Below are 7,156 nucleotides of genomic sequence, written 5' to 3' on the forward strand. Positions count from 1 at the left end.
CTGGAAAAAAAAAAAAAGGCAGACTATCAACGCAATGCATTTAGAGCTGGATCATAACTTAATCACTTTTGTATGAGACAAGCAAGGTAGTGCAAAGTAGAATATTAACATATATGAATAATAAGTTTAAAATCTCCTATTCTTTTTTCTATATAGTTTAAAATTGACTATGATTTCTTTTTTTTTTTTTTTTTTTTTTTTTTTTTTTTTTTTTTTGAGACGGAGTCTTGCTCTGTCGCCCAGTCTGGAGTGCAGTGGCACGACCTCGGCTCACTGCAAGCTCCGCCTCCCAGGTTCATGCCATTCTCCTGCTTCAAGCCTCCCGTGTAGCTGGGACTACAGGCGCTCGCCACCACGCCTGGCTAATTTTTGTATTTTTAGTAGAGACGGGGTTTCACCGTGTTAGCCAGGATGGTCTCGATCTCCTGACCTCGTGATCCGCCCGCCTCGGCCTCCCAAAGTGCTGGGATTATAGGCATGAACCACCGCGCCTGGTCATGACTATCACTTCTATACAGTGTTTATTCAATCTACGCTGAACAGAACTGTATCCTTTTTTTTTTTTTTCTGAGATGGAGTCTTGCTGTCACCAAGGCTGGAGTGCAGTGGCACCATCTCAGCTCACTGCAACCTCTGCCTCCCAGGTTCAAGTAATTTTCCTGCCTCAGCCTTCCGAGCAGCTGGGATTACAGGCACATGCCACCAGGGCCGGCTAACTTTTGTCTTTTCAGTAGAGACAGGATCTCACCACGTTGGCCAGGCTGGTCTCGAACTCCTGACCCCAACTGATCCACTCGCCTCGCTCGCCTCAGCCTCCCAAAGTGCTGGGATTACAGGCATGAGCCACTGTACCTGGCCTTGTATTCATTTTATAAAGTGAAATTTTAGCAGAATTTCAAATTCATATTGGTGAGTAAAAGGCACTGGGATGGCAAAAAGAAAGCCTAGACTAGCACAAAGAGGCAAATGTTCGTAAACAACAGCATTATACACAAATGTTATTTATTGTTAATAATATCCTTTACCAGAGATAAACTGGTGAAGACAGATTTTCTCTACCACTGGCTGAATGAAACTAGAGTCCACATTGTTACCAGTGTCAACTGTTTCCCTAAAAATTTTAAGCACAATACTAACGCTCTAATTTTATATAATTCATTATAAAATTCAGTGTCAAGATTAAAGAAAAAAAGAACAAACCTGTTCTAGATTCACTTTTATACAAATGCTGGCTTTTAGTGCCTTTCAACAATACAATTATCACACATCCATATTCAAATATGGGTAATTTCATTTAAAATGCGTAACTTTTGGTAAGAAAATTCCAAATATATTCATCTGAAAGTACAACATAATTCAAATGAGGACAGTTAAGAGAAAATTTCTGTCCAAGTTTGGAATTTTAAATGTTAAACAAGATGACTACTAGAAAAAATAATTATAGTTCTTGAGATCAGGAATATTTGTCTCTCTACATGTGAGAAGTGCTTTGACCCTATGAGCCCTACTGCCTAGCACTGAATGCACGTGCAGTAAAAACTCAGTGGTAATATTGAATGTTGCTCCCTATTTCACCACTCTCCTGGCTCTTGGATCCAGGGGTGTGATTTTCTTCTAAGAATAAATATAGGCATTTAAAACAGGTTGTGACTAATTTGGTTTTCATAACTGGTTGTCTTTCCTAGCTACACAACATTTCTTGAAAGCTGGAGTACTTAGCAATTTTTAAATTCCAGTTATAGTACCTGGCTAGCCAGTAGATGCTTCAGCATATATGATCAATACAGTTCTCAGGAACAGATCCCCTACGGAAGTACCAGGAAAGTAGTTTAATCCAATACATCATTTACAGATAAATATGAGGCCCAGAGAAGTAAAATTATTTATGTAATATCACAGAGCTAATAAGGTCTGAATATTATCTTAACTCCATGTGCTGCTTAAGGAAGCTGACTTAAAACAGCTTAGGCAAATTAACTCTGGTAATAAATGAAGTACAGACACCATGTCACACTTGGATAATACTCCTTTCTAACCAGAAACCACATAGCCTGATTTTTTAAATTATTTTGATTAAATATATATTTTTTAATTAATTTTTTTTTTTTTTTTTTTGAGACAGGGTCTTGCTCTGTCACCCCAGCTACAGTCTAATAGTGCAATCACGGCTCACTGCAGCCTCAACCTCCTGGGCTCAAGTGATCCTCCCACCTCAGCCTCCCGAATAGCTGGGACTACAGATGTGCACCACCACGCCTGGCTAATTTTTAAATTTTTTTGTGTAGGTGGCAGTCTCACTATGTTGCCCAGGCTGGTCTTAAGCAATTCTCCTGCCTCAAAGTGCTGGAATTACAGATGTGAGCCACCATGCCCGGCCCACAGTGTGAATTTTTACTGTAAATTCTACTGTAAATTTCTACTGTAAATGTTGTAAAAGGTTTACTTAAATTGACCCACACTAATAAGCCCTACATGTGTGAACTATTACAAAGGCAGTAATACTACTTTCAATATGTTGTCAAAATTAATAGGGCTTTTCTCTGTTCATCAAATTACAAAGGATGGTAGCAAAAAGTATTAAAATCATATACATGTGAACTTAAAACAATAAAGGAAAATAACTAAGGCACACCACCACATATGCATTTCAACATAAATGAAAAAGGCAAAATATTAATTACAAAAGTGAAACTTAATAATGCCACAAAGCAAAACTACAAAGTTGGTAATGAGTTGCCTCTAAAATTCCTCATGAAGGAGACAATCTTGGAACTTTGAAGAGGACTATCAGAAGATGCCTCATCAATCTTTCTAGACCATCCTGTCTGATCTTAAATTAATGCTAATAGTAATTCAGACGGTTTCCATTATTATCCATTATTAATTATCATTAAGTCAATTTTTAATGTAAAAGGAAATATTCTAACAAATCTTTAAAAAGCTATCAAGATAGCTGAGTTGAATTTCTAATATTGATTTCCAGTTAAATGTTTGTTTACTTCCTCCTGAAAGCTCAATAAAGTGATAGTAAAGGGGTAAAACAAATAAACCTTAAGCCACAAAGAATGAAAATGAATGACAGCAGACAAGTCACATCAATAAAAATGCTGAAAGCTGAAAGCATAAAAGAAAAAAAAAGGTATAAGCAGAAAATCTCCAGCCTGTAGACAACCAAAGGGGGAAAAAAAGTCATGTAAAACAAGGAATCAGAATGTCATCACATTAGAAGATAATGGAGCAATGCCATCAAAATGCTGAGAGAAAAATGAATGCTAACCTAGAATTTTACACCCAGATAAATTATCAAATATGAGGATGGAATAATGATTCTCAGACACGCCAGATTTTTTAAAAATGTATCTTCTTCTTCAGATTTATAAAACTGCAGATCTAACATGTGATGAAGATGAAGGCAATTCTGCCAAGATGATTACGACTCTAAAGACATTTGTATGGCAACACACCTAGAGTGCAACCAGTCTGGACTAGAAAACTAATGAATGACAGGCAAGAAATCATTTAAAAAAAAAAAAAGAAGAAAGAAAGAAACTTGGTGAGTTACCTGGTGAGTCTGAAGATACAGAAAGACAATTATATTGCTGTCAGAATCTGAGAAATGAAGGAGCAGTAAGTATATAGAAAATTAAGGAACCCTCTCTCCTGCCCCAAAAAGCATGATCAAATCCAAGTAAAATAAAAAGCTGTTATACAAGAAAGGAAGTAAAATAAAAGTATACAACAATTTTCAAATGTAAATAATGTTTATGTCAATTATAATAAAAAACACTAAATATCAATTGAACCAGAAATTGCTATAACAGGAGAACAGATTATGTGTGCAGTGTGTAAATACACAGAAAAAGCTAAATATTCACCTTCCATGTAGCTATTATCAATAGGTATTATCTAAAACTGCAAAAAATAAAACAAATGAAAAACAAACCATGAAACAGCAGTATAAGCAAGTATTTAGAGTACACATTCTCCAAATGTGGTCCAGGAATACCTTTCAGGGGATCCACAACGTCAAACATTTTTCATAATAAAACTAAGACTGTGTTAGTTTAATAAACTAAATAATAAAACTGTCATTTTCACTTTCATTCTCTTGCAATGTTTTACATACAATAAAAATTGTACAGTGCAATTTTCCAGAAGCTAAGCACTATATTACAACAGACTGAATGAAGAAGCTGATAGGGGAATCCAGCTATCTTCTATTAAGCTATTCAGTAAAGGGCACTGCCAAATGTAAAACAATGTTACTGTTAGTCTTCTTAAATCTTTTTGGTTGTTTGAAAATATATATAACCTACATAAAGCAAAAGCTCTTTGGGATCCTGAACAATTTTTAAGAGTATAAAGGGGTTCTCAGAGCAAAATGTTTAACAACCACTGATTTAGAGAAATAAGGAGTTAAAAGAGAAACATGGAGGGCCAGGTGCTGTAGCTCAGCCTGCAAGCCCAGCACTTTGCGAGGCTGAGGTAGGCGGATCGCTTGAGGTCAGGAGTTCAAGACCAGCCTGGTCAACATGGTGAAACTCCGTCTCTACTAAAAATACAAAAATTAGCTGGGAGTGGTGGCAGGCGCCTGTAATCCCAGCTACTTGGGAGGTTGAGGCAGGAGAATCACTTGAACCTGGGAGGCGGAGGTTGCAGTGAGCTGAGACCATGCCATTGCACTCGAGCCTGGGTGACAGAGTGAGACTCTGTTGACCGCCACACCACCCCCACAGGAGCAAAACATGAGAAACACGGAGTTAAGATCACCATGTATGGTTGGGCAGGTTGTTTCCAGTGCAAGGACGCCAGGCAAAGGGGATCAGTAGGTCTAGAATCCAGCTGATGTTCTATTCTCCAAAACATCAGAGAGGGGATCTTTTTCTAAATTGCACAAAGGCAGAAGAGGGTCTAGTGGTCACCATGGTAATAAAAGACCAGAAGAAGGTAAGGAGTGAATGTGATTGCTTTGAATTAATCTATGGGGAGAGAAATTAGAACAGTGATTACCTCTAAGGAGAACAAATTGTAAAAGGACATGAGATAACTTTCTGAGTTAATGACAATGTTCCAGCTTGACTGGGAGTTACAGCCCAGGTATATATACTTAAAATTATCTAACTGTATATTCATGATCTGTGCATTTTACTGTATACAATGATGCTACAATTTTTTTAAAGTGTGTTCCTCTGACATAGTGCAGGACAATGTATTTGCATATTAAAATTTAGTATTACTTTGGTAAAACTCAAATTCTATTAACACCTATTATGCAATGAATAAATAACATTTTTAAATGAAAATGGGTACAACTACCGAATCCTAAAGGTTTTTATGTTGCAGGAATGAATCTTTACCAGAATGCCTTGCTGTGAAAAAAGTACCAACAATATTGTTATTGACATGTGAGGTAGGGACAAGCAGTAACAGTAATATAAGGAGTAATACTCCAAAACAAGAATGATGAGGAGAGAAAACTGGGACTTTAATAACGGTAGCTGATCAAGAGGTCAGGAGTTCGAGACCAACTGGGCCAACATGGTGAAACCTCGTCTCTACTAAAAATACAAACACCGGGCACGGTGGCGGGCGCCTGTAATCCCAGCTACTTGGGAGGCTGAGGCAGGAGAATCGCTTGAACCTGGGAGGAAGAGGTTGCAGTGAGCCAAGATCGCGTCACTGCACTCCTGCCTGGATGACAGGGCGAGACTCCTTCTCAAAAAATGAAAATAAATAAAAATAACAGTAGCTGAAATCTACTGATTTTTAACTCTGTTCCAGGCATTGTGCTATTATTGTCACAGATAATTGTGACATTATTTTCCAGACATTGTGCTATTATTTTCCCCATTTTGCTGATGAAAAAACTGAGACACAGAGAACTGAAGTAACTTACCCAAGGTATCACAGTAAGTGGTAGAGACAAAATTTAAACCTTTTGAAAAATGACTGTATAGCCTGAATTCTGCTAGTGCTACTGCTTCTTGAATAGCAGCAGCCCCTTCCCACCAATTCGGTGACGGTACTGTGCAAAAAGGAGAAATATCATTCCTTTGATATTTCTCCCAACCATTAAAATATATAAAAATCACTCTTACCCCACGGGCTACAGAAAAACAGCAGGCAGGCAGTATTTGAAGATACCGGCTATAATTTGCCAGTCCTGCGTTCCACTTTAAAGGAGGTTATAAAATAGTCGCCCATGGCTTGAGTGTTTTTGGCTAAAATTCTTGTATGAATTAAAATAGTACTGATTTTTAGCTTGCCTTTGAAAACTGGAGGATCAAGCAACACTGGACTAATGTTTTAAAAATGAAAACCAAGAATATTATTTTGTTTTTTGAGACGGAGTCTTGCTCTGTCACCCAGGCTGGAGTGCAGTGGCACAATCTCAGCTCACTGAAACCTCCACCTCGCAGGTTCACGCGATTCTCCTATTTCAGCCTCCCAAAAAGCTGGGATTACAGGTGTGTGCCACCATGCCCGGCTAAATGCTTTTGTACTTTTAGCAGAAACAGAGTTTTGCTATGTTGGCCAAGCTTATCTTGAACTCCTGACATCAGGTGATCAACTGGCCTCAGTCTCCCAAAGGGCTGGGATTACAGGCGTGAGCCACCACGCCTGGCAGGAAAACCAAGAATATTCTTACTTGTTTCATATGCAAAAACCCCAGCTTCAACAATTCATCTGCTTCAGCCCAGGAGACACAGAATTTGCCTTCTCTGCTTAACATGCCTAGCACTGCCCTAGGTAAAACTGACAGGAAATTTTATGTCCCAGTATTAAAATAAAAGCAAGGAAAAAATGAATTGGGCAGTTATATAAAATGAAAAACTGAAAAGTGATCATGCAAAGTTAAATAGACTGGTTCTCAAAAATAATTTTCCCCAGCATAAAATGGGTCTGCGTTTGGATATTGCAGAGATTCAAGTGATTTAATCAACAATGCATCTTTTTAAATTTTTATATAAAATAATCTAAAACATTATAATGATATATAAGCAGAGAAAATAGTTAAGACTTAAGCTTTATCCTTAACTCATTCTGAAAACAAACAACTTTTAAAAATAATTTGAGCCTTGGCTGCTCTGCCTATGCAGTGCCATTCTTTTACTCCTTTACTTTCTGAATAAACTTGCTCTCACTAAAAAAAAAA

At 37.6% G+C, this 7,156-nt stretch overlaps 1 protein-coding gene across 1 annotated transcript in view; it reads right to left on the bottom strand.

Moving 5' to 3' along the window:
- ITM2B (integral membrane protein 2B) overlaps window positions 1–7,156 on the bottom strand; it is a 29,446-nt gene that overhangs the window by 16,616 nt on the left and 5,674 nt on the right. The window lies entirely within an intron of this gene.

Source organism: Rhinopithecus bieti, unplaced genomic scaffold (genome assembly GCF_001698545.2).
Source record: "Rhinopithecus bieti isolate Rb0 unplaced genomic scaffold, ASM169854v2 scaffold_7398, whole genome shotgun sequence".
NCBI lineage: Eukaryota > Metazoa > Chordata > Mammalia > Primates > Cercopithecidae > Rhinopithecus > Rhinopithecus bieti.